This window comes from Cebus imitator, unplaced genomic scaffold (assembly GCF_001604975.1).
Source record: "Cebus imitator isolate Cc_AM_T3 unplaced genomic scaffold, Cebus_imitator-1.0 Scaffold103, whole genome shotgun sequence".
Classification (NCBI taxonomy): Eukaryota; Metazoa; Chordata; class Mammalia; order Primates; family Cebidae; genus Cebus; species Cebus imitator.
Window position 1 is genome coordinate 5,401,244 of NW_016107418.1, and position 11,122 is coordinate 5,412,365.

Below are 11,122 nucleotides of genomic sequence, written 5' to 3' on the forward strand. Positions count from 1 at the left end.
TTCAAACTATGCTACACAGTAATCAAAACAGCATGGTACTGGTACCAAAACAGAGATACAGACCAGTGGAACGGAACAGAGGCTTCGGAAGTAATGCCACACACCTACAACCATCTGATCCTTGACAAACTTGACAAAAACAAAAAATGGGGAAAGGATTCCCTGTTTAATAAATGATGTTGGGAAAACTGGCTAGCCATGTGCAGAAAGCTGAAAAACTGGACCCCTTCCTGACACCTTATACAAAAATTAACTCCAGATAGATTAAAGATTCAAACATTAGACCTAACACCATAAAAACCCTAGAAGAAAACCTAGGCGATACCATTCAGGACATAGGCATAGGCAAGGATTTCATGACTAAAATACCAAAAGCAATGGCAACAAACACCAAAATAGACAAATGGGATCTAATTAAACTTATGAGTTTCTGAACAGCAAAAGAAACTATCATTAGAGTGAACCAGTAACCAACAGAACAGGAAAAAAAAATTGCAAGCTACCCATCAGACAAAGGGCTAATATGCAGAATCTACAAAGAACTAAAACAAATATATTAGAAAAAAACCCCATCAATAAGTGGGCAAAGGATATGAACAGACACTTTTCAAAAGAAGGCATTTACACAGCCAACAAACATGAAAAAATGCTCATCATCACTGGTCATTAGAGAAATGCAAATCAAAACCACATTGAGATACCACCTCACGCCAGTTAGAATGGCGATCATTAAAAAATCTGGAGACAACAAGATGCTGGAGAGGATGTGGAGAAATAGGAACACTTTTACACTGTTGGTGGGAGTGTAAATTAGTTCAACCATTGTGGAAGACAGTGTGGCGATTCCTCAAGGGTCTAGAAATAGAAATACCATTTGATCCAGTAATCTTATTAATGGGTATATATCCAAAGGATTACAAATTGTTCTATTATAAAGACACATACACATATATGTTCATTGCAGCACTGTTTACAATAGCAAAAACCTGGAACCAACCCAAATGCCCAATGATGCTAGACTGGATAAAGAAAATGTGGCACATATACACCATAGAATACTATGCAGCCATAAAAAAGGATGAGTTCATGTCCTTTGCAGGGACATGGATGAAGCTGGAAACCATCATTCTCAGCAAACTAACACAAGAACAGAAAACCAAACACTGCATGTTCTCACTCGTTAAGTGAGTGTTGCACAATGAGAACACATGGACACAGGGAGGGGAGCATCACACACTGGGGTCGGTTGGGGAGTTGGGGGGGCTAGGGGAGCAACAGCAGGGGTGGGGAGGTAGGGGAGGGTTAACATTGGGAGAAATGCCTGATGTAGGTGATGGGGGCATGGGGGCAGCAAACCACCACGGCATGTGTGTACTTAATGCAACAATCCTGCAAGATCTGCGCATGTACCCTAGAACTTAAAAGTACAAAAAAAAAAAAAAAGACTCAATCTCCTTCTATATTATTGTTAAACTTGTTCCCATATTTGATAATTCAAAATTCATTTCTCGATGTAAAGCATCAGGGTTTGAAAACACTGAGCTTAAATATATAGTCATGTGTTCATGTATCTACATAGAAACATATGTTGTTATTCTCTACTTCAGAAAAAAAATTCAATATCTGTTCCTCATGATTTTATAAAGAGAAACTAAGAACTTAAGATTCAATTTATCTGTAAAGACACAAAATAATTGTGACAACACAGGACTCCTAATTTCTCAAGCTCTAATATCTTCAAACACCACCCATCCATTAAATAAGAGTAAGGAAAAATGCACAAATGATTGACAGACAGTTTTAACTTGGCACTTGTATATTTGCGAAAGGATTATCTTCAACTTGGTGTATTTACTTTGGTCTTTAATGATTGGTGTGTCCAAGTGGTGAAAGGACGCCACTATGAATACTTGCTTAGTAAGAGAAAAAATGCATGCTCTGTTTCGCTCAGATGACCCAGGAGTCAAGAATTTGATGGGATGGTTGGGGAGGGGGTGTCTGTCTGTCTCTCTCACTCACAGGCCTGTCAGAAACGAAACCACCGGCCGACAATTCAGCCCTGGGACTCTTACAGAGCTCAGTTAACTGGTTAACAAGAAACAACAGAAACCGAATCATTCAACAGACCCTCTCAGACTCTGCTGACCTAGCGAAGCTCTGCAGATGACAGTGGTCATAAGGCACAGACATCACCAATCATAATACTCAAGTCAAGCACAGGTTCCCAAAATTTGGCAACTCTAGTTAGCTCCGTCAGTCTGACCTAGCTCCTGCTGACAAAATTTACTTGTGACCCTAAATAAGACTAAATATTTAAAAAGTATAAACATTCCTCTTTGTCATTTGTTTCCTCTCTAAAGTTAAATGAGTAAGAAACAATGGGAGAGGTTTAAAATAGAGAAATTGTAGTCTAGTTGTGGCATAGTAGTGGATGTGGCTATACCTTGCTCACTGTAATCCTGGTGCTTCCTATTCAAACTGGAGGACAGTAAAGCTCCCACTGTGGAGTATTTTTTTTATGGTTTTTAAAGTCATAGGCAGAATACTGGCTGTCAAAATCAGGCAAGGGAAAGCATCGATAATTCAGGAGGTGACAGATGAGGGAAAGTGTCAGATGTATAGACAGGAAAATGGGTAACATAATTTTCTTTGGGACCAATTAACGTAAGAGATATTTTGCATACTTTCAATCAGGAAGGTGTCAGTATTGTCAGAAGTGAAACTTTTTCCTAATGAAAGTTAACATAACACGTTCTTGTATTAATGAAACACATTCTGAACTATTTCACAGGAAAGAGAAGAAAAAGCACTTTAAGTACAAATACCATCACAAGGCAAGACTTGGGGACATAAATATTCATGACATATTCCACATGTTTAATTAAACTCTGTTCTTGACTTTTTTTTTTTCTGGTTTGTTTTTCTAGTAGGAAAGATGCCAAATATTATGAGCTTCTACTTCAGAATGTTAGACCACAATGTGACCTCGTATCACCCTGTTTCATTTGGCAAGTAGTACTGTCAAAAATGACATGCACTAATGAAGTAATCATTCATGAAAAAGGGGAAAGGGAAAAAAAACACAGGAAAAATCTTGAAGAGTCATGTGTCTGTGAGCTCTTCTGGTGTCTCACAAGGGTCCCCATGTGCTGAAAGCTGCAGAGTGGATGGATGGGAGATCACACAGACCCTATTACCATAATTCTTAGACTACTGTCAAAAGAGGAAAGGGCTTCATTACTTCCACTGTTCAGTCTGCATCTGATCTTCTGCAAACAAACACTGGTGTGAAGATAGTCACTTGGGGGGAACTTGTGCCACGTAAATCAGCTTTCAGAACCATTAGGAAAAGTGGCCTACTATATAAGCAAAATGATATGGTAACAGTTTTATAAGCCAAAAAAAATCTCTGAAGAGACATGTTCCCAATTACACAGCATATTATTATAGATCAACCCTCATTATTAAATGCCCCTTGGTAAGTATTCCCAACGTGTTATCCATGTCCATTCATTCAGTTGCTCATAGCAGACATATAGAAGAGCTTCCTGTATTTTCAATCTTATAGTAAATATTTGTTCACATTTTTATCACATGTACTATACTGTTCCCCACCAAATTGTTTTATTTGTTCAGGACATAAGTAACAAAGTTGACACACTAAGTTTTTTAAATTTCTCACCTGAAATATTAACATTCAGATAGTGATGATACATAACTTTTAGTTAGAGGGTAATAAAAATATCAGAAATCCTTAACAGTTAGAAGAAGTTGATCTTTTTTTCTTTTCTTTTTTTAGACAGAGTCTTGCTCTGTTGCCAGGTTGGAGTGCAGTGGTGTGATCTTAGCTCACTGCAACCTCTACCTCCCGGGTTCAAGCGATTCTCCTGCCTCAGCCTCCCGAGTAGCTGGGACTACAGGCCCAGCTAATTTTTATATTGTTAGTAGAGATGGGGTTTCACCATGTTGGCCAGGATAGTCTCAATCTCTTGACCTCGCGATCTGCCCATCTTGGCCTCCCAAAGTGCAGGGATTACAGGTGTGAGCCACCATACCCGGCCAGAAGTTGATCTTATAGAGTAATTCATGGTAAATTATTTGCTGCAATAGGTATTTAAGATGAAAATTGCTCTCCGTTTCTAAACATGTCATCATCAAAATTAGCTTTAATTTCAATAAGTTTAATTTTTTTCTAAACTGTAAATAATTATTTAGAAATTGTTTCATTTTCCTACTTTAGATTAATACTCAAGTCTCTTCATATTCTGGTCTCTACAATGGTTCCAGTGAGCTGTTTTTAATATACTACAAAATCTACATCAATCTAGTTTTATTTTAGAGAAATTATGGTAAGATCTGTGGGTGGAAAAACAGTGTTTAAGCATTGGGCTTTGAGAAATTGATTTTTTTTAAGATGGTGCTGAAGAACTTTTACATCTGAGCACACTCATTCTTAACAAAATAATAATGAAGCCATTTAGAACCAAATAAAATTGCTGTAATCATTCAAGTAATAGCATTCATTTTACAGCTAACTTAAAAAAAAAAAAACCTATCTAAAAGTGAATTCTACCTTAATTGCATGCAATCAACAAATGGGCAAATATATGCTAAGCCAGGATGCAAACAACCCAAGGATAGATTTACAGCCTCGACAAGTTAATAATGCGCTCTGGAATAGGATGTCAAAGTAGGAAGCTGGCTTATAACTAAACGTTCATGATGCTGAGAAATCACATTATGAATGAAACTAAAGAAAAGTTTTATTTGTGCAAGTGTATAATTGGATCCCTACCAATATGGAGGCCAACTAAAACACAGTTTGTGGTACAATTCTAATTACTGCATCTGAACTCTGTTTTGACATAATTCTGTGGGTAGTTCACAGGCTGAAAGATACCACACACAAAATGTGTAATGTTCTGATTTCCTATTATCTATCATGCCTCATTAAGGTAAAAAAGCAAAGCTGGGGAAGAAACCAAATCAGAAGAGCCAGTTCTTTTCTACACTAAGTAGTCTAAAGTTAAGACAGATATTCAGGTTTTTTAATGCAGGCTAAGTGAGTGATAAATAAGCTTAGGATGACCTGGCGTTGGGAATGATACAATGCTAGTGTGTTAAAATGCTGGACAGCATTGTTCAGCAGACCAGTCTGATTTTTTTGTTTGTTTGTTTTGGTTTGGGGGTAGGGGGAGAAGTCTTGTTAATACACACACACACACACACACACACACACACACACGCACACGTGTGTGTATGTATATACTTTCACAAAATAACCTCTAAACTGCTCCCTTTCTTAGTGAGGCTAACAAACCCCAAACTGGGGCTTGGAATCCATACTATGCTTACTAAACAGAGGAAAACATGTTTGTCCCAGCAGGCACTAAGCTACTGGTCATCTCTCTCTGATTCTAAGCCAAATCATTTTACTTTCTGAGTTTAAGGCTATAAGCCATTTTGCAAATTTCTATGTTGCTTATCTTTGAGTCCATTATTATTTTATGTAAATCATCAAGTGTCTTTGCAAAGACTTGGCTATAAAAATCTTAATACTATTCACAGTAAAAAAAAAAAATGTTAACCTGAATATCTATCAACTAGGAATAAACTAATTGTTGCATTTTCATATAACAGAACACCATTATGCTTTTAAAAACAAATTTTATATTAAAATTTGACATAGAAACTGTGTATAACCTTTCACTTTGCATATAGCAAAAGGTATAACCCTTCATCCAATGAAAAGTATTTTCACAGAAAGAGATCAAGACTTCAGAACCAACTGTCAACAGTGCTAATCTCTAGTTGGGGGAATTGTGAATGCCATTTTCTTCTTCTTGTTAATCTGTATTTCCTAATTTTTTTTACAAGAAATGTAAATCGCTCTAACAGTTAGAAAAATAAACCCAAGAAGTCTTTTAAAACATTCAGTGTGTCCACTCTGCCTTTTTCTCTCTCCTGTTTTTATATCTACGATATCACAAAAGGTTTACACATGTTTATATTTGAATCTATCCTGAAAGACAGAAGTCTAAACATATCAGAGAAAATAAATGATGCCTTTGGAAACCCTTAATTTGCACATCCCATGGAAATCGCTGTCGCGGTGTTTTCCTTCCACTCCATCTCCTGCCCAGAGACGTGAAGCTATAAATCACATCTGCTAAGGAGTCGGTGCTCAGAGGCCCCCACATCACCTGTATTTGCTGGGGACTCTGATAGGGCCATCAGTAACATCCTCACGGGGGGACACTGATGATTCTTTCATGACTCTTTTCCTGACAAGACAGTCACTTTTAAGATTTCTGAGTGTTCTAAAACAGGTCAAAGTCCTCTCCCCTGGTAGTCTGTGCTACAGAATTTAACTCCATTTGGACAAAAATGAAGGCCTTCAAAGAAAAAGGAAAAATGAGAAAGGGGGAAGAAGGAACAGAGAACTCTTTATTGAGCATATTGAAAATGGTTTACACATTTTCCGCATAACTTATACCCCTTTGGAGAAAGACAAATCCTACAGACTTCATGTTGAATTGTTGAATAAGTCTAAACATATACTACAGTTTAAAAATATGTTAAAAGCCAAACCTTTGTGCAAAATTGTTTTATCAGTAATAAACCTGTGTGACAATGAATTAGCTGACACAGCCAACTGTGTGACATAAGAGCATAGGTCCTGATATTATTCAGATAGAAGATGAAATGCTAACTCTTCTATTTCTAGCAGAGACCACAGACAATATAATTTTCTGAGGCCTTTATTTCCTTATTTATAAAAATAAATACAATACTGACAAGGATAATCAAATTAAGAGATTTTAATTTCTGACCTCAATTTAATAATGTGCCTATATGGTTTAATCTCTCTAAAGGCCCCCTACATATAAAACCATGCTTGCTAATGCTATCAAAACACTCTGGCTCATGACTGTAATCTTAGCACTTTGGGAAGAGGATGCAGGAGAATCACTTTGAGCCCAGGAGTTTGAGAGCAGCCTGAGCAACATAGAGAGCCCCTACCTCTACAAAAAGAATGTTAAATTAGCCAGACATAGTGCCATGCACCTGTAGTCCCAGCTATTTGGGAGGCTGATACAGGAGGATCACTTGAACCCAGGAGGTCAAGGCTGCAGTGAGCTGTGTTTGTGTTCACAGCACTGCACTCCAGACTGGGTGACAGAGTGAGACTGTCTAAAAAGAAAAAAACCAACCCTAGATTGGGTCTGATGTATGGACCTGGAGCTGAAGTGAAGGGCCACACGGGACAAGCAGATGGCGGAAGTTCCTCTCTCAACCCTGACTGCTCATTAGAATCAATAGATAACTAAGGAGAAGAGAGGTGCTGGGAAGTTTGTAGAATTTCCAGAGTTCTGATTTTATTGCTCTGGGGAGGGGCCGGGGAATCAGACTCTTTTTCTTTCCACAAACATTTCATTTAAATGGACAAAACTTCTGCTCAAAGGTTTCATTTTTTTTTAAATCAACAAACATTTCATTCAAATGAATAAATTTTCATTCATTTTTTAATTCAACAAACATTTCATTTAAATGGATGAATTCTTTCATTCATTTATTTATAGTTTTACTGAAGTAAAAATCACGTAACATAAAATTGGCCATTTTCAAGTATAGAAATTCAGTGGGATTTAGTATGGTCACAGTGTTGTTCAGTTATCCCTGTAGCCTGTTCCAAAACACTTCATTGTCCTCAAAAGCAAATCCCATACCCACTGGGCAGTCACTCGCCATTCTTCTTCTCCCAAACCCTGGAAACCATTAGTCTGCTTTCTGGCTCTGTGGATTTGCCTATTCTGAGTATTTCATGGGAATGAAATCATATACTATGTAGTCTTTTGTGACTGGATTCTTTCACTCAGCCTGTTTTTGAGATGCATTCACACTGTAGCACGTCACTACTTCATTTCCTTTTATGGCTAAATAATATTCCACTGTATGGATTCACATGTGGGTTGTTTCCAACTTGGGGCTACCGTGAGCAGTGCTGCTATGAACATTATGAACATGTACATACAAGTATCTGTTTGAGTGCCTGATTTTAATTCTTTTGGGGTGTATACATATCTATACCCAAATTTCTGGGTGGAATTTCTACAGTGGAATTTCTGGGTCATATGGTGCTTCCCAGGTTTAGCCTTTTGAGGAAAATGTGTTTTTAAAAAGTTCTCCAGATGATTCCATGTGAAACTGGTATGAGAAGTCACTAATGTATAAGATGAATGAAGCCATCCTACACATTAGATGGAAGGCACATGGGGAGATGTAGAGTGGGAGCACGAGAGGGCCAGAGGTAAAACCTTGGGAAAACAACATTTCACAGGTGGCCAGAAAGCCCAAAAAGGGGACAGATAACTAGGAGAAGGGAGAGGAGTCACAGAAGAAAAAGAGAACCCCTCAAGGGATGACCCCAAAACACCAGATGCTGAAAGGATCTGAAAATCAAGAACGCAAGGGAGTCTGCGGCATGTGGCCAGATGGAATCCTGAGTATGCTCGCTTCACTAAAGGCTGGGTTTCAAGGAATTGGGGTGTATGTGAGATGCAAAGAAATAGAGGCAAATACAATAACATGTTCTCTTTTTCATTATTTGCACTTATACGGCAAAGACCATGTCTCCTCCCTTTATCCATCAATGACACCCAGGAATTTGCAATGTAAATGTCACAATACTTGCAAGCCCACGATAAAAACCCTGAACTGACCAGTTTCCACTTCAAGAAATTACATGGCAACATCCCTGCCAGATACAAAGTAAATTACACTGGAGTACTGACTATACATGACCTCTCTAGGACTTTAACCATATGGAAAATATTTGGGTACAGAAATGCATAATTAGCAAATTGTTTGATTCTAATTTCAGGAAAATATTTAATAAATTCTTTCATTCCCCTCTTTTTGCTGCCTAAAATATTGTTTTAGTTTAAAGGTATTTATTTTTATACAACATTCAGCAATCTCTAAATCAATATTGATAAGAACATGCTTAATGATTTCATAGCCCAGTTATTTCCTGAAAAAATTACTTTATTTCATTATTAGAGAAATAGGTAACTCTCACAACTGTTATATTGTGAAGATGAAAAGTGAAAATTAAGGTCAACTTTATGTTTGATGCCACATATTAAATTTAGCTTAGGTTTACATTTTCAATGAATAGTAAGTACATCTGAGGTGTACAGGTGTTTTTATTTTTTTTTTAAGTACGTGTTGATTTTTTAAAAATCTTAAGTATGAGATCAGCCAAGAAATGTCTCCTAAAGCACGAAAATAGTGTACTGTCCTAAATTCCTTTTTTCAATTAATGCTTCCATTTTGTAGACTGTAACAGTATTTAATTAGAAATTTCCTCTTTCTGTGCCAATTCCAGTTTGGACTCCCCTGAGAAGCCTTTAAGCATATAGTTCATGGGACCCAAAAAGCACTGTGAAGCAGTCACAGCAAGAAGGAGGAAAAAGGTGCATACATGTGTGTGTGTGTCTGTGTGTGTGTGTGTGTGTGTATTTTAGTATCAAGCACCTGGCAGAAAAAGAGCATGTTCCTGGAAGCCCTTACAGACATTCCTGGCTCTCTCCTGAGAATCCAACGGACTCATTTTGATTTCCCTCTTAAAAACTTGCAAAGTTTTTAGCGTCTTTGCGCTGAGTTACAGTTTACCAGACTCTTCCACATTGTTTCTTGTTTCTGTCCGCCAGCGAGTCAGGGGGATGGTCCCTTGACCAACAGGGCAGTGGCAGACAGAAGTGGCCGACTCACAATGACTTACAGCTCTGGAGTAGAGCAGTAACCTCCAGTGTGGAGGAATTCATAAAATCAGTTACCCACGTACTTAGCAGCTTTACAATGTAGAAACAAAGGGAAATTTATAAATAAAAGTATTTCCCCACAATTCTTTCCATCCTTCTTTCCATTTGCATGTCCCTAATCTACATTGCTCACATAGAATCCAAGAAAGAAAGCACAAGATCAGCTGCTTTAAAAAGAGAGCTCATTCGCTATAACACCAAAAGCACAAAGGAAAAAGATAAATTGGACTTTGTCAAAATAATTTTGCTGCAAGCAATACTATCAAGAAAGTGAAAAGGTAAGCTAATTGGGGGCAGGGGGGACTGCAAACCATCCACCTGATGAGATACTTGTATCCAGAGTAGCTAAAGAACCTCATACCTCAATAACAAAAAGATAATCAACTTAAAAATGGACACAGGATTTGAATAGACATTTCTTCAAAGAAGATACACAAATGGCCAATAAAAACATGAAAAAAGGATCAACATCATTAATCAGCAGAAAAATTCAAATCCAAACTATAATGAGATACCACCTCACATCCACTAGGCTAAATAATCAAAAAGATAGCTAGTGACAAGTGTTAGCATGGATATGGAGGAATGGAAATGATCATGAGAACAGAAAAAGTGCAGCTACTTTGGAAAACCATCGACAGTTCCTGAAAAGGTTAAACGTGGAGTTACCACATGACCCAGCAACTCTACTCCTAGGTAAACACCCAGGGGAATCGAAAACCTATGACCAAACAGAAGCTTGTATATCAATCTTCAAAGCAGCATTACACATAACAGTCAAAAAGTGTAAAAAACCCAAATTCTCATACACTGAGAAATGGATGAACATGCGGTACATCTAAATAATGGAATATTGGGGGATCTATCCAAGATGGCCATTTAGGAAGAGCTCAGGATTGCATCTCCCAGTGAAAGCACAGAGGGTGAGTGGACACCGCATTTTTATTGCCCACAACTAGGTAATTCCCAGGCGGAGGAGCTCCACGGGTCGCCAGCGCGGCTGTTTCGGCCAGTGCGGCTGTGCCAGCCAGCGCCGCTGCTTTGCCCCGCGCGGCTGCTTTGTTGGTGCCCTGAGCAGCGGTTCTCCATACAAAATACATCTGTCTGGGTGCCCTTTTGGCTGGCGACTGGAACCACGGGAAGTCGCTCATTCATCTGTTTAAAAAGGGGACTGAGCAGGGAACCAGGACAGTAGATTCCAGGGCAAAAAAAGCGCCACAAATCTCAGTGCCGCTGTTTAAGCCAGCGCAGGAGTTGCCGCATGCCAGGCACCTCTTCAACAGGCGACTGGAACA

The 11,122-nt window shown here is 38.3% G+C and overlaps 1 protein-coding gene across 1 annotated transcript in view; it reads right to left on the minus strand.

The window, feature by feature from the left end:
* Positions 1-11,122, minus strand: part of ATP8A2 (ATPase phospholipid transporting 8A2) — a 654,052-nt gene that overhangs the window by 312,479 nt on the left and 330,451 nt on the right. The gene's annotated exons all lie outside the window — the stretch shown is intronic.